Source organism: Schistocerca nitens, chromosome 4 (assembly GCF_023898315.1).
Source record: "Schistocerca nitens isolate TAMUIC-IGC-003100 chromosome 4, iqSchNite1.1, whole genome shotgun sequence".
NCBI lineage: Eukaryota > Metazoa > Arthropoda > Insecta > Orthoptera > Acrididae > Schistocerca > Schistocerca nitens.
The window spans coordinates 939093837-939117223 of record NC_064617.1 but is presented as its reverse complement, the minus strand read 5'-3'; the positions used below and the strand labels follow the sequence as shown (position 1 = coordinate 939117223).

General features: G+C 42.4%; 1 pseudogene; it reads left to right on the top strand.

Moving 5' to 3' along the window:
* The first annotated feature begins 18985 nt into the window (after positions 1–18985).
* LOC126254672 (5S ribosomal RNA) lies at positions 18986–19103 on the top strand (annotated as a pseudogene).
* The last annotated feature ends 4284 nt before the right edge of the window (positions 19104–23387 follow it).

Genomic DNA, 23387 nt, shown 5'->3' with positions numbered 1-23387 from the left:
GTTCTATTTGCCAAAAACTTGCGCGCATATCAATCGTGGATAAAACTTTAATTCCATGGAAATGTTGAAGAAGTTCATCTAAATTTTGTGGACGGTCAGTTTCAGGAATAATAATATTATTTATCTGTCTGGAATCCAGAACCAAACGAATTGACCCATCCTTTTTAAGAACAACGTGTAATGGGCTGTTATAAGGGCTGACTGCTGGCTCAATAATCCCCTGATCTAACATGTATTGAAGTTCATTCTTAACCTTGTCTCTGTAAGCCAAAGGAATAGCGTACGTTTTCCCGCGAAATGGTGTGTGTTCTTTTACTTTAAATAAATATTGTAAGCCTTGTATAGTTCCTGTGTGATGACTAAACACTGTAGCATGTGAAGTCAAAATATGGTGCAGCTCTTCTCTTGCAACGTCATCTGGCACTTCAGGTTTTTTAACCTTTTCATTAATTAATTCTTCGCTACTAATTACATCCTCCATCGCGTCTCTGTATCTATTGTCATTGTCATGAATAAACACACTGTCGTCATAATGCTCAACGAAAACATCAGAAGTAAGAAACCTTAAACATTTTGTATCTGATTCAGATCTTGCTAAACACTCGAAAAATTTCAAACATTTCGGCATTCCGGCAACAGTCAAATTCACACTTCCTTCTTTAAAGTTCAAAATTGCCTTATGTGTCTTAAGAAACTCCATACCTAATATAATCTGTGTACTGAGTAATGGAACAATAATAAAATTAGCAGACAATTCGTATCCTTGACAAACGAAATTTAGGTTGGTCTGTTGTTTAACTTCCACACCTTTTCCAGAAATCGCTCCTCGAATTGTAGTTTTAGAAATAGGTAACACAGGACAGGCAATAGTTCTTTCACATATACGAAAAACTGATTCACTAATGACGTTCAATGGGCTCCCAGAATCTAAAAGTGCAGTGAACTTATTCTTACCCACACATACTTCAATAACAGGATGTAAAAATGCGTCTACATTATTTTCCATTTCGCCTAGCAAAATGTCTCTCATATCTTCCAGGCGTACGTAGTGTAAAGTTGTAGTGTCATTACTTTCTGACCCGTCTATATTGCTGCCAGAAGCCGAAGCTGCTAGTCATTGTCGATTGTTTGCGTCACGTCTTTGATTATTCCCGACATTTCGCGGATCAATTTCTACTATTTCCACTTGTCTCTCTGAATTTCTGTCACGCGGAGGATGCCACTTAGGTCCTTCCTGTCTATTATATGCAAATTCTTGGTTGTGTCTGTTATTAAAATTTCTGTTTTCCTGTCTGTTTGCATAACTACTTCTTGTATAATTTCGACTGTCACTTCTGTAATTATTGTTGTATCGACTACCCTGGTCATTTCTGTAGTAAGAATTTCTACACTCCTGGAAATGGAAAAAAGAACACATTGACACCGGTGTGTCAGACCCACCATACTTGCTCCGGACACTGCGAGAGGGCTGTACAAGCAATGATCACACGCACGGCACAGCGGACACACGAGGAACCGCGGTGTTGGCCGTCGAATGGCGCTAGCTGCGCAGCATTTGTGCACCGCCGCCGTCAGTGTCAGCCAGTTTGCCGTGGCATACGGAGCTCCATCGCAGTCTTTAAAACTGGTAGCATGCCGCGACAGCGTGGACGTGAACCGTATGTGCCGTTGACGGACTTCGAGCGAGGGCGTATAGTGGGCATGCGGGAGGCCGGGTGGACGTACCGCCGAATTGCTCAACACGTGGGGCGTGAGGTCTCCACAGTACATCGATGTTGTCGCCAGTGGTCGGCGGAAGGTGCACGTGCCCGTCGACCTGGGACCGGACCGCAGCGACGCACGGATGCACGCCAAGACCGTAGGATCCTACGCAGTGCCGTAGGGGACCGCACCGCCACTTCCCAGCAAATTAGGGACACTGTTGCTCCTGGGGTATCGGCGAGGACCATTCGCAACCGTCTCCATGAAGCTGGGCTACGGTCCCGCACACCGTTAGGCCGTCTTCCGCTCACGCCCCAACGTCGTGCAGCCCGCCTCCAGTGGTGTCGCGACAGGCGTGAATGGAGGGACGAATGGAGACGTGTCGTCTTCAGCGACGAGAGTCGCTTCTGCCTTGGTGCCAATGATGGTCGTATGCGTGTTTGGCGCCGTGCAGGTGAGCGCCACAATCAGGACTGCATACGACCGAGGCACACAGGGCCAACACCTGGCATCATGGTGTGGGGAGCGAACTCCTACACTGGCCGTACACCACTGGTGATCGTCGAGGGGACACTGAATAGTGCACGGTACATCCAAACCGTCATCGAACCCATCGTTCTACCATTCCTAGACCGGCAAGGGAACTTGCTGTTCCAACAGGACAATGCACGTCCGCATGTATCCCGTGCCACGCAACGTGCTCTAGAAGGTGTAAGTCAACTACCCTGGCCAGCAAGATCTCCGGATCTGTCCCCCATTGAGCATGTTTGGGACTGGATGAAGCGTCGTCTCACGCGGTCTGCACGTCCAGCACGAACGCTGGTCCAACTGAGGCGCCAGGTGGAAATGGCATGGCAAGCCGTTCCACAGGACTACATCCAGCATCTCTACGATCGTCTCCATGGGAGAATAGCAGCCTGCATTGCTGCGAAAGGTGGATGTACACTGTACTAGTGCCGACATTGTGCATGCTCTGTTGCCTGTGTCTATGTGCCTGTGGTTCTGTCAGTGTGATCATGTGATGTATCTGACCCCAGGAATGTGTCAATAAAGTTTCCCCTTCCTGGGACAATGAATTCACGGTGTTCTTATTTCAATTTCCAGGAGTGTATAATGCAAATAATTTTAATTTTTTGATTCAGTAGCTGTCTGTTCGGTTACGAAGTCTCGTAACGGTTGGCCCTGACTAGTATTATTACGCTATCTGATTGCAAAGAACAACAACAAAGAATGAAATGTAAATTTTCATTAACACAATTAATTAATTAAGTCCCCAGCAACTATAAAACCTACGAAACCAAAGCACAAGTGTAACTGTTCTGTGTGTGGAAGTATGACTCAACGTACGCATCTGGCACGGTTCTTCTTCAACAACACAAGAAATTTTAAATATCATTTATACTGAATTAATTAAAGAAAATAGAAATACCATAATTACTCAAGAAAACCAGAATTACACTCTAATACAAGAACACAAGCCAGATGCTTTGTTGACTGAACCTGTAATGACGCATTATTCAGGACATTGAAATAATGAGAAAGAAAAGAAAAGTAGTTTGTTACCTTAATTTATATTGATGAAAAGCACTCTAGACATTACAATCTCTCCACACCGACTCGCTACTATCACATCTCAACAAGAACTTTTCAGTATCACATCTCAGCAAGCACTGCCTACTAGCTCATCTCAACAAACACTCCTCACTACGACATCTCAGCACTGACTACCACGAGTTCTCCCAAAGCACTGCCCACTAAGAGTTCTCAATAATCACTGCCAGTGGAGGCGGCAGAACAATACTCTCTAGCGCGATCTCTGGCGCTGTGGCTCAGTGTAGCCACCTTTCATATGCCCATCCTCCACAGGCTAGAATTTGATGGTATTTTTGCCAGCATTGGTGGTGAAAATACCACCAAATTCGTCAAAAAAACACAGACAAAAATAAAAGATAATATTTATGCGTAAATATCATATAACTAGATAAAATTTTGGCTTTGCACTGACCTTTCAATAACCTAATATATAAAATACAGTAAGCAATACAAATTCTTTCATACATGTGACTTTACATAACAGTTTACACAAGTATTATGTGGTTAAACAGTTCAATCAATAGCGTCAGCAATGACGAATATGTGCAGGTAAGAGTCTCATAACTTTTCACAAACAGTAATACACAAAAAAATCAGTTTATACAAATATTCACATAAACGCTTTCCATAGCTCAAGAATAAGCAGTTGACAGTTCCAGCAGTAGCACCCAGCAATGGTCAACAGGTGCAAATACCAACAAGTGACATTTTTTCAGTAGAAGCAGTCCATCAGTGGCACACAGTAATGTTGAATAGGTGCAGACACCAACAAGTAACACCATTTCAGTATAAGCAGTTCCATTAGTGGCACCAGCAATGTTGAGCAGGTGCAGATATCAACAGGTGACATATTTTCAGTAGAAGCAGTCCATCAGTGGCACCCAGCAATGTTGAATAGGTGCAGAGACCAACAAGTAACACCATTTCGGTAGAAGCAGTCCATCAGTGGCACCCAGCAATGTTGAGCAGGTGCAGACACCAACAGGTGACATCTTTTCAGTAGAAGCAGTCCATCAGTGGCACCCAGCAATGTTGAATGGGTGCAGACAGCAACAAGTAACACCACTTCAGTAGAAGCAGTCCATCAGTGGCACCCAGCAATGTTGAGCAGGTGCAGACATCAACAAGTAACACCATTTCGGTAGAAGCAGTCCATCAGTGGCACCCAGTAATGTTGACCAGGTGCTGACCGCAGTCCATAAAATTCACTGTCGCTAATCACACTGTTCATCAGCAGAAATTAAACATGTCCTAGTGGCACCAATCATGTAGAAAAAGTGCAAATAACAGTTCATAATATTCCCTATCACTAATCACACAGTTCATCAGCAGAAATTAAACATGTCCAGGTGGCATCCACCATGTTGAAAAGTGCAGCACCATCACTAATCAGACAGTTCAGGCATGAACAATAGTTTGAATACACATACAATGCTTTTACACTAAACATACAAATCATAACAAACACACAAATGATATCAGATAATTGTCCTATTAACTATTACAATACACAAATACCAGTAAACCTATAATATTTATGGGTGTCAGTGCAAGCCACAACAAACAAGTAAAATAATATTTAGGAGATAGGTTGGGATCACTTCTCTGGGATTATAAAAGGAAAACACACAAAACACACTCACTCATCTTTCATCCACATTTAGTGCTACTGTGTAGTTGAATAGTGTTAACTGTGTAAATACAATTCTGTCAAAATTTTATGTTCGACATGTGTATCAAGTAGTAGTGGCAGCAATGTATAACAGTCAATAATAGTTAAGTCAACGTCATAGTCATCATGTCAAGACCAATGTTTGCCAAGCCAGATCAAAATGTACAGTTGCTGAACAACTGTCAGTGAGCCAAGATATGCAATTACTTCCTCTCTCCAAAAAAAGTATATACTGCTTACTGATTTAACAAAGTGTGTGTGTAGACAATCTTCCTTCTACTTAAGTGTTCTAGTCTTCCATCTTTATCCTCCTTGTTCCATATAGACCAACAAAAAAAAATATGCTCCTCACTTACTTCACCTCTTATCCACCAAAACTCCAATAATCATCAGCATCACATAATCTCAATACCTCTATAATACCTCTTCAATACGTTGATACATATAAACCTTATCATCAATATCATTTACCTTACCTCTTGTCCACGAAAACTCCAATAATCATCAACTTCACATAATCTCAATACCTCTATAATACCTCTTCAATACGTCGATCCATATAAACCTCAGCACCAATATCATTTCACTTCCATAACAACTCTTTCCTCTAGTCAGTCTCCTCGAACAAGTACAGACAAAATCCTAGTGCAACTTCAATTCAGCATCCCATACAATCCGAAGACACAGTGTCCACACACAACCTCTGTGTAATCCATCTGACACAAATTTTCTACTCATTATAAATTATAAGATACATTTTGGTTCCTTGTCCATCATTAAATAAAAGAAGTGCATACATGACCTCTAACAGCCTTTAGTTTGAATAACTTTCAGTAAGTAAGTACGATTACGAAGTGTTAAGGATCATAATATTTCACAGTGTGTACACCACTTCAAGAATTATGGCAAACAGAAGCAAACATGTGGAGTATTTCTTGTGTCGTGTCACTTCCTATTTCAATTACTCACGAAAAATGCAGTGTAATAACTGTCAATGGTCTAACCTAGTGTTGATATGTCATGTCGTTAGCTTCCTTCCTATTAGCATAAATTTATACAGCTTCCATAAAACCTCCATCTCATGTGACTTCTATGAAATTTCTTGTACTAATGTCGTTCGTAGCATTATAGCAGTTCATTTTCTTATCTTAAAAATATCAGGCACTGAGCGTAAGCAAAACATGCAATAGCGAGTAAATATACCAGTAGAGAACAGAATGTCAACAAGTGGATGCAACACAATCCCTACAACGAGGCTCTGCCAAGCGAACAATCTATAATTAATACCATAGTGTGACCTAAACTCTATGTTTGTACACAGTATATCAGCATTTCTATATACCAACTTCTAGTTATGACAACAAAACAGAAGTGTGTAAATATGCAATCCATACGCACAGCAGCAAACATACATCTTACGTAATAAACAAGTCATTAGCATCATTCAGCATAAGCAAATAAATGTTCATATGTAATCTTAATAAGTAAACATGAAGGCGCAAGCAGATAAATCACAAAGTATAACCTACACATAACCATATCAGCACAACTAATCAGGTGACAATTATAATTTAAATAAATAAGCACAGCAGGCACATAATAGAAAAATGTGACATCAGTGAAAAAGCAGTGCAGCCAAGCGATGCGTAATATATACAAATAACAAGCCTGTTCATTAATCAATCATCGTCAAAATCAGTTAATGTGCGTAAGCACGTCGCTTCACACGTAAATTCATAGAACACGAAATTTAGCACAAAGTATGAGTCACGTAATCGCAAGCAGCAAATTACGTCTAAAGTACGTACCTAAGTGGAAATATGTTACCTGAAAAATAAACTCAATTAATCGTTACCTTTTTTGTTTATTACTTTCTTCTTCGAAATGACATTCTTCCTGAAATTTTCTCAATAGCAAGTCGTCTTAACGTCGGACACGCACAGAATTTACCTAAAGGTCTTAAATATATTATACAACCGTATCCTGAAAAATACTGAACGTTAATAACATAATTTATAAATTCACCATAGCTTTATACAGAATTTAGTCAGAAAAATTAGACTGTGTATTTGTTTACGGCTGTCAGTGCATTCACACTGTGCGCTCGATCAGCTGTAGGCGCGTGACGTATGAAGTAATTGTTTGCGGTCAACGACTGCCTTTTGCGGCGCGCAGACTTCACTGTTGCTTTGAGTATCTGCCGCCGCCGGAACACGGCGCGGTATCCTTGCATTCTCCACCTGTTTACGTATAACTGTTGGTTTCTCAAAAGTATGTCATTCCACAAAAATTTTTACGTTCGATATATGATGTATTCCCTTAGAGCGCCGAGATTTAAGAGTTTCTACTTCCACAGTATTATCATGTATAATTTTGCGAATCCTATATGGACCGTTATAAAGCAGAAAAAATTTGCGACACAAGCCTTTTCCTTTATGAGACAAACGATGAGACTTAATTAACACCTTCTGACCAACTGACAAGATTTTTAAACGACCAGGACGTTTAGCTGATTTCTCTCTTCTAGCAGCCGCAGATGCAATATTTTGTAGAGCCAGGTTGACAACTTCAGAATGCCGCAGTTTCCGTGAAGGCGGAAATGGAACGATTTCAGAAATGCGATTTGTTGGTACTTTATTTTTTAATATCAATAGAGGCGGTAAAGAAGTTGAGTCATTAGGAAGTTCATTCAGAATGTTTTGAAAAATATGAAGATACTGATCCCAAGTTCTGTGATTCTGATGACAATAAAGACGGCACAATTTATTGATTTCCTTCATCCATCTTTCTGAAGCGTTAGATTGAGGGTGAAAAAGTGAAATGAAGATTGGTTTAATTTTACGACGCCGTAGAGTACGAAGCCAAATTTTAGAGCGAAACTGTGATCCATTATCTGATATAACCTTATCAACATGACCCACTTCTTTAAGAAAATGTTTGATGAAAGCATTAGATACTGAACGAGCTGTTGCTTTGCGTAACGGTGTAAAACACAAATATTTTGATGTCGATTCAACTGCTACAAAAATGTACGCAAAACCATTAGTAGATCGAACCACTGGACCGAACAAATCAACTGCAGCCATCTCCTTTAATTTCGCTGGAATGATAGGAAACAACGGTGCTCTGTGAGAAATTGTTGGCGGCTTAGCCTTTTGACATAATTTGCATTTGGCAAGAACAGATCGAATACGTTTTTCCATATTACTGAAGTAGCAATTTTCTCGTAATTTATGAAAGCATTTTCTGGGACCAAAGTGCGCATAACTAAAATGTGTGTACCAAATCAATTTATTGACCCACTCATCAGGAATACAAACTAACCAAACAGAGTTGTAGACCGATTTTCGTTTGAAAAGAATATCATTGCGAACTAAATAATACTGCCTGATCGCTACGCTTTCCTTTCTCCTCCACTTCTCCTTAATGTCCTTCCAGATTGGATCCTTATTTTTCTCCTTAGCGATGTCCTGGAGCGAAGATGAAATAAAGTTCTCAAACGCAACACCTTGAATGTACATCAAACAATAATGGTTTTCTTTGCAGTCCTCTTCAGCACTTTGTTTCAAACCCATAGGTGCACGTGATAAAGCATCAGCAACAATATTTGAAGATCCCTGTATGTAAACAATACTAAAATCAAATTCCTGTAGATACAGCGCCCATCGTGACAATCTGCCATGAGTTAATTTTGTCGACATAAGAAATTCCAAAGCTCGATGATCAGTGTAAACCTTAGTATGTCTACCAAACAAAAATGTGCGAAATTTTGTGAAAGCCCAAACAACAGCCAAAGCTTCAAGTTCCGTAATCGAATAATTCTTTTCGGATTTAGAGAGAACACGACTTCCAAATGCAATAGTCTTCTGTACTACAACGCCGTTTTCTTCTATCTCTTGAAATAAATGTGCACCTAGGCCTTTGTATGATGAGTCCGTCGCCAAACAAAAATCTTTAGATAAATCCGGATGTGAAAGAAGTGGAGCAGCAACTAAAGCGTCACGAAGTTGTTCAAATTCTGATTGAGCTTCCTCATCCCAACACCAATTAGAATTCTTTCCAGATAGTTCACATAAACGAGGTGTGGCCAAATTGTCCAATCTAACAAAGCGTCTAAGAAAATTACAGACACCAAGGAAACTACGAACATCACGTTTTGTGGTAGGAACAGCATAATTACGAATAGCGTCTAGTTTTTCTGGATCAGGAAGAATACCTTCTGTAGAAATAATGTGACCGAGAAATTTCACCTGAGAACGACCAAATTCAGATTTTTCCAAGTTCACTGTAATACCAACTCTTGCAAAAATACGTAATAATGAATCCAAAATTTTGTTATGCTCACTCCAAGAACGTTTAGCAATAAGAATATCGTCAACATATGAAGTAATATTGTCACGAAGATAAACAGGTAAAATTTCATTTAAGCTACGAATGAATGCTGCTGAAGATACAGTAAGTCCAAACGGTAATTTCCGAAACTGGTAACAGTTACCAAAGGCTAAAAAGGCAGTATATTTTCTACAATCAGGGTGGAGTTCTATTTGCCAAAAACTTGCGCGCATATCAATCGTGGATAAAACTTTAATTCCATGGAAATGTTGAAGAAGTTCATCTAAATTTTGTGGACGGTCAGTTTCAGGAATAATAATATTATTTATCTGTCTGGAATCCAGAACCAAACGAATTGACCCATCCTTTTTAAGAACAACGTGTAATGGGCTGTTATAAGGGCTGACTGCTGGCTCAATAATCCCCTGATCTAACATGTATTGAAGTTCATTCTTAACCTTGTCTCTGTAAGCCAAAGGAATAGCGTACGCTTTCCCGCGAAATGGTGTGTGTTCTTTTACTTTAAATAAATATTGTAAGCCTTGTATAGTTCCTGTGTGATGACTAAACACTGTAGCATGTGAAGTCAAAATATGGTGCAGCTCTTCTCTTGCAACGTCATCTGGCACTTCAGGTTTTTTAACCTTTTCATTAATTAATTCTTCGCTACTAATTACATCCTCCATCGCGTCTCTGTATCTATTGTCATTGTCATGAATAAACACACTGTCGTCATAATGCTCAACGAAAACATCAGAAGTAAGAAACCTTAAACATTTTGTATCTGATTCAGATCTTGCTAAACACTCGAAAAATTTCAAACATTTCGGCATTCCGGCAACAGTCAAATTCACACTTCCTTCTTTAAAGTTCAAAATTGCCTTATGTGTCTTAAGAAACTCCATACCTAATATAATCTGTGTACTGAGTAATGGAACAATAATAAAATTAGCAGACAATTCGTATCCTTGACAAACGAAATTTAGGTTGGTCTGTTGTTTAACTTCCACACCTTTTCCAGAAATCGCTCCTCGAATTGTAGTTTTAGAAATAGGTAACACAGGACAGGCAATAGTTCTTTCACATATACGAAAAACTGATTCACTAATGACGTTCAATGGGCTCCCAGAATCTAAAAGTGCAGTGAACTTATTCTTACCCACACATACTTCAATAACAGGATGTAAAAATGCGTCTACATTATTTTCCTTTTCGCCTAGCAAAATGTCTCTCATATCTTCCAGGCGTACGTAGTGTAAAGTTGTAGTGTCATTACTTTCTGACCCGTCTATATTGCTGCCAGAAGCCGAAGCTGCTAGTCATTGTCGATTGTTTGCGTCACGTCTTTGATTATTCCCGACATTTCGCGGATCAATTTCTACTATTTCCACTTGTCTCTCTGAATTTCTGTCACGCGGAGGATGCCACTTAGGTCCTTCCTGTCTATTATATGCAAATTCTTGGTTGTGTCTGTTATTAAAATTTCTGTTTTCCTGTCTGTTTGCATAACTACTTCTTGTATAATTTCGACTGTCACTTCTGTAATTACTGTTGTATCGACTACCCTGGTCATTTCTGTAGTAAGAATTTCTACACTCCTGGAAATGGAAAAAAGAACACATTGACACCGGTGTGTCAGACCCACCATGCTTGCTCCGGACACTGCGAGAGGGCTGTACAAGCAATGATCACACGCACGGCACAGCGGACACACGAGGAACCGCGGTGTTGGCCGTCGAATGGCGCTAGCTGCGCAGCATTTGTGCACCGCCGCCGTCAGTGTCAGCCAGTTTGCCGTGGCATACGGAGCTCCATCGCAGTCTTTAAAACTGGTAGCATGCCGCGACAGCGTGGACGTGAACCGTATGTGCCGTTGACGGACTTCGAGCGAGGGCGTATAGTGGGCATGCGGGAGGCCGGGTGGACGTACCGCCGAATTGCTCAACACGTGGGGCGTGAGGTCTCCACAGTACATCGATGTTGTCGCCAGTGGTCGGCGGAAGGTGCACGTGCCCGTCGACCTGGGACCGGACCGCAGCGACGCACGGATGCACGCCAAGACCGTAGGATCCTACGCAGTGCCGTAGGGGACCGCACCGCCACTTCCCAGCAAATTAGGGACACTGTTGCTCCTGGGGTATCGGCGAGGACCATTCGCAACCGTCTCCATGAAGCTGGGCTACGGTCCCGCACACCGTTAGGCCGTCTTCCGCTCACGCCCCAACGTCGTGCAGCCCGCCTCCAGTGGTGTCGCGACAGGCGTGAATGGAGGGACGAATGGAGACGTGTCGTCTTCAGCGACGAGAGTCGCTTCTGCCTTGGTGCCAATGATGGTCGTATGCGTGTTTGGCGCCGTGCAGGTGAGCGCCACAATCAGGACTGCATACGACCGAGGCACACAGGGCCAACACCTGGCATCATGGTGTGGGGAGCGAACTCCTACACTGGCCGTACACCACTGGTGATCGTCGAGGGGACACTGAATAGTGCACGGTACATCCAAACCGTCATCGAACCCATCGTTCTACCATTCCTAGACCGGCAAGGGAACTTGCTGTTCCAACAGGACAATGCACGTCCGCATGTATCCCGTGCCACCCAACGTGCTCTAGAAGGTGTAAGTCAACTACCCTGGCCAGCAAGATCTCCGGATCTGTCCCCCATTGAGCATGTTTGGGACTGGATGAAGCGTCGTCTCACGCGGTCTGCACGTCCAGCACGAACGCTGGTCCAACTGAGGCGCCAGGTGGAAATGGCATGGCAAGCCGTTCCACAGGACTACATCCAGCATCTCTACGATCGTCTCCATGGGAGAATAGCAGCCTGCATTGCTGCGAAAGGTGGATGTACACTGTACTAGTGCCGACATTGTGCATGCTCTGTTGCCTGTGTCTATGTGCCTGTGGTTCTGTCAGTGTGATCATGTGATGTATCTGACCCCAGGAATGTGTCAATAAAGTTTCCCCTTCCTGGGACAATGAATTCACGGTGTTCTTATTTCAATTTCCAGGAGTGTATTATTGTATGGATAATTTCTGTCTTGATGATACCGATTACTGTTTCCGTATGATTGATCATTCCGGTAAGAATTACCGTTATTATAATTGCCTGTGTAATTTCTGTTAGAACGTCTGTTATTGTCATAAGGCTGGTATCCTGTCTGTTACGTCTGTCATTCTCAAAATTACCCATATAACGCCCGTTCCGATCACTATCCCTTTTCTCTGAAAATCTATCGTAATTACTGTTACTGAAAAAGTTACAAGAAGTCCCGTCGTCGTTGTCATACTCAAGTTCTTGTAACAAAGTCTTAAAAGTCTCAATGTCGTCTTTACATCTTCCGGCTAAAGCAATTTGTCTTATGGATTGTGGCAGCTTAGTTAAACAAATGCGAATTAATTCAGTCGGGCTATAAGGGTTGGAAAGGAACTGATTCTTTCGAATCATGTCTTCAAAATATTCCGCTGGCGTGCGGAACTCAGACTGTTTGAAATTACGCTGCATAATAAGACTGTGTTTGACTCTGTCTTGCGTGTTTTCGGACCAATATGCCGATAGAAATGCATGATAAAAATCATTCAGATTATTACAATCTCTAATGAGTGCGCGCATCCGCGTCGCCGGTTCATTTTCTAAATATCCACACATAAATTCCAGTTTGTGACTTAGTGGCCAATTTGGTGGGAGTGCATACATAAATTGATCTAACCATGCACATGGATGTATGTCATTCTTAGAATTGCGGAAGATCTTAAATTTCCGAACAGTCAAAAAGTGTTTATAGTCAAAGTTTTCGCCTCGTGGCGACAAAGACCTACCGCGTCTGTCCCAGTCCCAATGTTGATTATTGTCAAGTTCGCGCGCCTGGCGCTCCCTTGTTGCATCCCGTAAATGAAACAAATTATTTTCTTCAAACCCCTCCACTAACTGTGATTCCAAATTTCTTTTGCTGTCCTTTCCTACGATTTCGCCTTCAATTTGTTTGACTTGCTTTCGTAATGCCTCAACTTCCCTTTTAACGCGTTCATTAAATTTTCCCTGATTTTCAACATGCTTACTTATGTTCTGGTACTCTTCGGTTTCTGCAAATGGTAATGGAGCTGTATCATCTGAATCTCTATCCCCATTTAAACTAAGACCTGTCAATTTATCTGAAATCTCCTCAACCCTTTCCGATAAGTCACCTATTTTTTCTTTCTGTTTACTTACGTCTTCCGTAAGTGTCGCGACTCGGGTTTCAGTATTGACACATTTGGTAGTTAACTGTTCATATTGTTGTGTTAGATTATTTATTCTGTCATTTGGTACGGATTCCTCGATTCTCTCAAATATTTCTTCCTTATCATGTGCACGTTGTAAATTTAACTCTGAAAATTTTTGTACTATCACGCGATCTCTTTCCTCCTGTTCTCTATCCTGTTCCCTTTGTCTAATCTCTACTGCAATTAATCTATTATTGTGAGCATTCAAAATCGGTTGTACTTCTTCTCTGATTTCTTTCTTTAATTCATCTTTCATGTTTTTGAAACATGTCCCTATTCGTGAGTCTAACTGTGTTTCCATTGTTCCCATCTGTGTTTTTAATTCAGATCCAAACCGTGTTTCCATTGTTCCCATATCAGTTTTTAATTCAGATCGTAAAGTTCCCATCTCTGTTTTAATTGTTCCTATTTGTGATCCCAGTGATTCCATTGTTCCCCTCTGTGTTTTTAATTCAGATCCAAACTGTGTCTGCATCATGCACAGACGAACCAAGTCCGCCGCTGTAATGGAATAGCAAGCAGCAGCCGCGGCGCCAGAAGACAGAAGTTAAAAGGTATTTGAAGTCTGGTTTTTACATACCCGGGTGACTCGTGAGGACGGGAAGGAGACGGCCTCACATCAGTAGTCACCTGTGAGCTGGGATGAAGACCTGACAGCCGAAGACTGGCAAGCGGGAGTCCGTGGTTCGAGTCCGCCACACTGGCCTTCCCCCGCCGCGCCGCTCCGCTGGCCGACGCAGAACACACGCGGCCGCTTAGAGAAGAGAAGCACTGGGACGCGACATCCAAGGTATCATCCGATCCACGATTTCGCTCGCAATAATTAAACGGGCCACCTCGTGCTGCGCGTCTCCAGTCAGCTGGGCGAGACGGCGACACGAGATACACACCGCTACGCGTAATCAGACGCCGCCGCCGCCGCCGCCGCCGCCGCCGCCGCTGCCGCAGCAGAAGACTTCACAAACGACACAGCTGCCGCTCTCCGAACCAAAACATCCCGTAAGATACAGTTGTACAAATCTTCAATAAAAGGTATCTTATGTAAAAATGATGTTTCATTCGACCTCATACCCGAGCCAAGGAAGAACCCACCCTGCCCACATGTTGTTAAGAGAGAAAAGTTAATTTATTTAATATTTTCACCCTGACAGAATGCTTTAGAATGCTCATCCTGACAATTGACTTGCATCAAAAGAGAAAACCCAGTTACATTTAGTGACAGAAGTGTCACATTTAGTAACACAATCGTTACATTTGATGTCAGAAGCCGTTGCAGTTGTTACATTAACACAATAAATTAATTAAGTCCCCAGCAACTATAAAACCTACGAAACCAAAGCACCAGTGTAACTGTTCTGTGTGTGGAAGTATGACTCAACGTACGCATCTGGCACGGTTCTTCTTCAACAACACAAGAAATTTTAAATATCATTTATACTGAATTAATTAAAGAAAATAGAAATACCATAATTACTCAAGAAAACCAGAATTACACTCTAATACAAGAACACAAGCCAGATGCTTTGTTGACTGAACCTGTAATGACGCATTATTCAGGACATTGAAATAATGAGAAAGAAAAGAAAAGTAGTTTGTTACCTTAATTTATATTGATGAAAAGCACTCTAGACATTACAATCTCTCCACACCGACTCGCTACTATCACATCTCACCAAGAACTTTTCAGTATCACATCTCAGCAAACACTGCCTACTAGCTCATCTCAACAAACACTCCTCACTACGACATCTCAGCACTGACTACCACGAGTTCTCCCAAAGCACTGCCCACTAAGAGTTCTCAATAATCACTGCCAGTGGAGGCGGCGGAGCAATACTCTCTAGCGCGATCTCTGGCGCTGTGGCTCAGTGTAGCCACCTTTCAAAGTATTTAAATTTTTTCGATAAATTTAACTTTCATACTTCAATATTATAAGTAGAAGGCAATCGACAGGGTGAGAGAAGAAGTAAACATGTGAGAAGCAATGCTTGGAGCTAAGGTAGACATGTTGCGATTGCCGATGATATAGCAAAAAGTGAAGGTGACCTGCAAAAATTTCTTAACACCTTGAACAGAATAATAGAGGAGGAATTCCATATGACAATAAAGACACATAAAAAAGGTCCAGTCTGCAGTAAAAACAAAGGAAGGGAGACAGCGGTGAAGTTGAAAAGTGAAACAATTAAGGAAGTGAACGAGTTTATTTACGTGAGAAGTAAAGTCATGCGTAAAAATTCAAAAGGCTCTAAGCACTATTGGACATAACATCTGAGGTCATCAGTCCCCTAGAACTTAGAACTACTTAAACCTAACTAACCTAAGGACATCACACACATCCATGCCCAAAGCAGGATTCGAACCTGCGACCGTAGCAGCCGCGTGGTTCCGGACTGAAGCGCCTACAACCGCTTGCTTTATTAGAGCAAGAGAGAAAAGATATTTCCTGAAACATATAAAAAGAAGAATGGCTCGGCTGATAGGCCAAATACTCCGACATGATGTTTTATTGAACAGAGTAATTGAGAGAGCAGTAGAAGGCAGAAATTACAGAGGAAGACCGAGACTTGAATACATAAAACAAATAATGAAGGATATTGTTCTTCATCATACTACAAGCTGAAACGGAAGAGAAACAAGAGCGAAGAATGGGGAGTTGCTGCCAACTAACCTCACGGTTGCCGAAAAGAGAGAGAGAGAAAGAGAGAGAGAACCAGTGCTTTCCCTATGGCGATATCTATCACGAAACATTCAAAACATAAAAATTCAGAGCACCACGTGCAATGTGCAAAGACATCCATGCCACATTATCATATTTCAGTGTGAGTATGATTAAGAAAAGCAATTGCGTTAACATTGCTAAATACCTTGCGATCTGGCGATACTTTCTAGGCAGACCACCATGTAAACCGAGGAATTTTCTCGGAATCCTGCAACTGATTATGGATCAAGGTGTGCACTTTAATTGAATGAGTTCTGTTTGTGATTTACTTTTGCTGTGCGTTGAGAAAAAGGTACTTCTTTAGTCAGTGAACGTAATTCTTCGCCTGTCGGTGAAAGTTGTACATCGCAGGGTTGACAGAACGGCGTACACTTTAGCAGAAATTCTTAAATGAACACATCGTTATACCCACTTCATCGGTAGGCAAACCATCGTACCATACTAGAATTTATGCGTTCTTTTTTTCGTTTTCAGCTGTTGTTAATAATATAAGATTTGTAATGACAAAAATCCGTTTTTTAATTAGATTTGAAATATCCGTTTTTTTTTGTTTCAGCTGTTCAGTTCTATTTAATGAATTCACAAAAAATATTGTTGCTACATGCACTTTCGCAACAACATAAAATAAAGAGAATACCAACACAAGATTCGATTTGAACACGGGGCACAAACTGCGAATCTTCGTTGTTAACCACTACGCTACCACCTCACTCTGTTGTACAATCTGCGGCCACTCTGATGAAATATCATTGGAACTTCAATTATCACTTTCTCAGAAACTACTAAGCCAAAATAAGTGCGCCTTAATTTTGACTTTTCTTTCATTGTGCAACGTTTCGTTTGTGTTTTGGTACGTTGCCCTTGTGAGTTCACAAGAGCAGGATATCTGTGGAGTGTCAGTCGCAGGATAATGTTTTAGAAACTCTCACAGTTAAAGTTCTCAGAAACACTTAAATTTTTCTTGTTGTTGACAAAGCCCTTTCTCAGTCTCGCTTACAAAGTAAGTAGTCATTGTCTCTCTGTTTCTTATTGTTGACTCATTTCTTCTTCTTTCATCCAAGTTTGTGGCAGACTCAAAACCTTTCGCGGTAAATGTGTTTTTAAGTTTGTAGCATCCAGAAATGCTTTAGTTATATCAGTAGCAAAATCTCATTTCATATACATTGCTTGCTGGAACACACACCATCGATTCGAAAATACGAAAATACGTGAACGGAAACTGTTATTTAGTGTTCCGTGAATAAAACTGTTGATACAGATAAGACAAATTGTCGTTTACAGTATACAGCAAACTCTTCTGCTGTACCTGCAGTTGTATAAGTCTCTTTTAAAATTAAGATAAGTCTTAGCACAATTGTAACTGATTTCACGAGCCACAACTCCGCATAGTGTGGGACCATAATGTCGAGTGTGATGCTTTGTAGTTGGTTGTGGCCAAATGACAAAATGTAGCACTTATTTACTCTGTACTGGAAACAGGTGTGGGTCTTTTTCATGTGTAAAAAAGAAACTCGGTATGTTAGCTCCATTTGGTGTGGAGCGATGAAGGATCTAAAATTTACCAAACGTGCACTGGCCAATAATTACCTTTTGCACTGCCAATTTTCGTAATATGCGCAGTACTTGTTTAATTTTGCAATAAAATAAATGCCGTGTGGCGAGGGCCTCCCGCCGGGTAGACCGCTCGTCTGGTGCAAGTCTTTCGATTTGACGCCACTTCGGCGACTTGCGCGTCGATGGGCATGAAATGATGATGATTAGGAGAAAGTAACTATAAATAATATCGAAAAGCAAGCCAGTTGATTACCGAGCTGCGATATCAGACTACACGATGCGAAATAATCAAAATTTGTTGTAAAATAGTTTTTCAAAAAAACTGCGCAGCTGAGAACGTGCACAAAACTCAAAACAGTGATTTTTTAATTTTTTACGGAAAATGTAAAAGTTTTGCTTAAGTGTGGACCTGGATCTAGCTTCTTTCCATGTACTCGTACATGAAACATTGGTTAAGTTCGCTAAAAAATGTCTCCGAACACTATGGGACTTAACTTCTGAGGTCATCAGTCCCCTAGAAATTAGAACTACTTAAACGTAACTAACCTAAGGACATCACACACATCCATGCCCGAGGCATGATTCGAACCTGCGACCATAGCGGTCGCGCGGTTCGAGACTGTAGCCCCTAGAACCGCTCGGCCTCTCTGGCCGGCTAAGCTCAGTAAAGCCAGAACACTTTCATTACACCAAAGTGGACCTGGTACCAATTTACATCTATTGGTACCGGGTCATGAGCATGCTACGCCACTGTTATGTATCTGCTACACCATGCATCACGCCACTTGTCAACACTACTATCGGTGGGCGCCCTGCCTTAGACATGTGAGAAGCTGCAAGTTTGCGTGCTTTGTGCCACGCCACCTGCTACATCACTCCGGTTTGTCTCCTGCGTAAGGACTGTCGTCGTGCGGTGTAGTAATGAAGTTTCTGAGTTAGGGCTAGTTATAGAGAGGGTAACAGATGGCGTAACCCAGTAACGGTACGTAGCCTTCTGCACGCGAAGAGTGCCACGGAAACTATCGACCTTGTTCTCATATGTCCCGTAGACTAGACGAAAAAATAGAGAAAGAAAATGGTCCACAGTTTGGCAATTGTACTACAATTCCCCGCGTCCGCATGTCTTATTTCCTGATAGGCATGTACTAGCGATGCAACGGCCTTGCCGCAGTGGATACACCGGTTACCGTCAGATCACCGAAGGTAAGCGCTGTCGGGCGTGGCTGGAACTTGGATGGGTGACCATCCGGGCCACCATGTGCTGTTACCATTTTTCGGGGTGCACTCAGCCTCGTGATGCTAATTGAGGAGCTACTCGACCGAATAGTAGCGGCTCCGGTCTAAGAAAACCATCATAACTACTGGGAGGGCGGTGCGCTGACCACACGCCCCTCCTATCCGCATGCTCAGCTGAGGATGACATGGCGGTCGGATGGTCCCGATGGGCTACTTGTGGCCTGATGACGGAGTGTTATACACTAGTGATGAATACTCACAACGAGCAGCATCGAACTGTTTCATACTGGGAGCATTTCTCCCATAGAATTCTGCAAGACTTTCAGTGGGCGTGTCTATTCGTATTCGTATTCTTTGTCTCGCCAAGATAACTATTTGGTACTCTCATTGCTACTGCATATCTCCCTTTTTTTCCAAACTAAAATACATCCGTACGCGCTACATAAATACCTCTCTAAAAAGCATTCCAGCTTTACCTTCAGTTGCGTTTGGCTACTAAATAACTGCAAGCTCGGTGTCGCTAGTTTCTTCGACAAACTTATACTCCGTAAATACGACTACCTACATTCCCGTGTCCAGCGAAAAACGAGCAATGTGCTGAGTCTCTCAGATCACCAGCGAGGTGGTTCCAATTGGAGAAAATTGGAAAATTGTGGTAAGCTCCCATGGGACCATACTGCAGACGTCATCACTACTTAATCTAACTTTAACTTACGCTAACGTCAACACACACACCCATTCACGACGGAGGAATCGAACTTCCGACGGGGACAGCCGCGCGAACCGTGGCAAGGCGCCTTGGACAACGCGGCTAACCCGCACGGCGTTCCGACTGGGGCAGCACTGTCTGACGAAAAACACTTTCTTGTCTTGCTATCATTGAGGCTTATCGTCCAGTTCGGAGGAGTCATTGCACACGTGCTGTCATCCCATCTCAGAATTTGAATATTTACGTAGTGGGTCGTCCAACCGATCTGACCTGTGGCACTGCCGTGAGAGCTGGGGTTTGTCGCCAGCACGCGTTGCAGTCAGGCAGCGTGTGTCAGGACCTGTGGCCATAGCGAGGCAGTACCATACAGAAAAGTAAATCGCGTCTTGCGGAACATGGTAACGCTTTTGCTTATGTTTTAAGGTCTGCTTCAATGTGGCTTCAATGTTGTGAAGAATCGGAAGCATGTACTTCTACACAAGTGTGCTGTATCCACGAATAAGGGGAAAACGCTGTCACCTGTAGTGTTCACGTGAACGCGATCATAAATTACAGTCGAGATATTTATGACTTTATCATGAGAAACTTCCGTAACGCTACGAGACGGAACTGTGCCCCTTGGGCAGAAGCTTGTTAATTGACAGTAAAACTATAGTGTTCAAAAAGTTTATTGTGGTACCTGGACGCAAAAAAGTTGTTAATATACTCGTCCAGTAATGAAAGATCATAAATTGGTTTTGGCTGCTCTCGTGGTCATCCTTTTTCAAACACAACGCACGATTTGCTGTTTCATTGAACGAGTTTAAGAATATACGCAAATGCATCCCTGAGATTGTGGGATGTTTTTCGAAAATTGCCTTGCTACATAGGAAGTTAACACTGTCAGGTACGACCTGTTGCACTATGGACAGTGAGAGATTGCAGCCAATGTATCATGGAACGGTGGATTACTGACATAAACTTTGTCATGGTGGGTTACTGACATAAATTTTGTCATGAACTGCTGGACACTAACGCACACACAAACACATCACGCATATTTCATTTAGTAATATGCCAGGTTTAGCTAGAGGCAATGAGATGGAATGTGCTAACGAAACAATACCGATGCATAACGATGTCTATAAAGAATAGCCTCGTATTCGGCATTCCTCTATGGAAAGCTCACGAAAGACTGTTTCGTCTAATCAAATGGTTCAAATGGCTCTGAGCACTATGGGATTTATCATCTGAGGTCATCAGTCCCCTAGAACTTAGAACTACTTAAACCTAACTAACCTAAGGACATCACACACATCCATGCCCGCGGTAGGATTCGAACCTGCGACCGTAGCAGCAGCGCGGGTCCGGACTGAAGCACCTAGAATCGCTCGGCCACAGCGGCCGGCTTCGTCTAATCCTATCTAACTTAGTTAATGGTTACGTCTACACACGGAAAGGAGTCTACTAAGCATGTGACTTGTGGGGATTGGACATTAACCTCTGTGTGAAATAAACAATTGACTTCGGTTATTTAACGCTCCTTTAATATTATGCCAGGAGGAGATATTTCGGGCATAATGCTCGTTGTCCAGCAGTAACAGTCACAAGTGCATCTATAAAAATATTTAACAGGAATATAATACGTAATACAGGACAAAAATCTGGATACAGTGTACAAACATAATTCTCCTCCATTACTGGGTTCCTCTAATCCAAAAGTAAAATATTACCATTAAAATGTAAGGCCACTTATCACGTGTAAACTCGACCAGAGTCTCATATCATACTGTAAAAGCTTTGATAAATCTGAAAAAATATAAAAAATACTGTTACTGGAAGAGGAGAATATATATAACGCGATGATCAGAGCTGGTTGCTGTGCTGTCAGTTGTCTGTAACATTCCAACAGTTATTATATATGTAAACCAGTCACCTACATCTCCATACAGCATGTGTCAGTTGTGGCGTAACCTAATGATAAACGTATACTCCGTCCACAGGCCCTGGCGGGCCCAATCTTTATAATCGACTTCCGTGCCATCCAACGCCAATGGCGTCGTCGGATGCGGTATGGAGGGGCGTGTGTTCAGCACACCATTCTCCAGCATGTCGTCAGTTTTCGTGACGTGGAGGGACTACCACTCGTTCAAGTAACTCCTCAGTTGGCATCAGTAGGCTGAGCGCCCTCCGTTCCAGTCCTCACATCAAGGAAATATCCGTGGCAGTACCAGGAATCAAACCCAGGTCTTCCACATGGCAGTCAGTGGCCCTGACCATTCAGCTACTGAAGTGGATCTTTGATAGAGAGTTAGCATTTGTACTACAAAGGCATGAAATATACACAAATGTAGTAAATATAGAAACCAAGTATGTGGAATTCACACAGTCCTGAAAGTAAACATCAAACATTTAGCTCTTTGTATACCAGTCGACAGTGGCCGTTGCTAAGGTCCTATGCTCCAGAAGACGTAGCACTGCCATGAGATGAGTAGCCCTGAAATTGCAACCGGACGTGACTGAAAGTATAGAGTGATATGAAACGTAAGGAAGGAGCTTTAAACAATTTAGGTGAAGTCATTATTTCGTATATTGTCGAAAAAATGGAACCCTTCACATTAAACTCTTCCTGCATTTCTGTCTCGTGAATGTGGATACTAACCGTCCTTTACACATCCTCATCCCTCCGAGCTACACCGAGATGACAAAAGTCATGTCTGGCGTAGTGCAGCAGCTCGACGTGGCATTGACTCAAAAAGACGTTGGAAGTCTCCTGCAAAAATATTGAGCCATGCTGCCTCTATAACCATCTACAACCGCGAAAGTGTGGGCAGTGGAGGATTTTGTGCACGAACTGACCTCTCGATTCCGTCCCATAAATGTTCGGTGAGATTAATGTCGGACGATCTGGGTGGCCAAATCATTCGTTCAAAATGTCAAGAACGTTCTTATAAACCAAACGAGAACAATTGCGGCCCGGTGAAAATTTCATCGTTGTTTGGATGCATGAACTCCCTGAGTGGCTGAAAATGGTGTCCATACCCATATTCAGTCAATGGTTGGTTCAGCTAGACCATAGGACCCAGACCGTTCCATGAAAACAGCCCAAACCATTACGGAGATACCACCAGCTCGCACAGTGGCTTGTTGACACATCGGGTCCATGGCTTCGTGGTGTTTGCACCACTCTCGAATCTTACCAGCAGCTCTTACCAACTGAAATCGGGACTCATCCGAGCAGGCTACAGTTTTCCAGTCGTCTTGTGTCCAACCGATATGGTCACGAGCTCAGGAGAGGTGCCGGTGCTGATGTCGTGCTGTTAGCATAGGCACTCGTGTCAGTCGCCTGATACTATAGCCCATTAACGTCTAATTTCGCCGCATTGTCCTAACGGATCCGTTCGCCGTACGTCCACATTGATTTCTGCTATTATTTCACAGAGAGTTGCTTTTCTTTTGGCACAGGCAATTCTACACAAACGACGCTGCTCTCAGTCGTTAAGTGAATGCCGCCGGCCACTGCACTGTCCGTGGAGAAAAATAACGCCTGTAATTTGGTATCCTCGCTCCACTCTTGACGCTGTGGATCTCGCAATATGGAATCCCCGATTTCCGAAATGGAATGTCCCA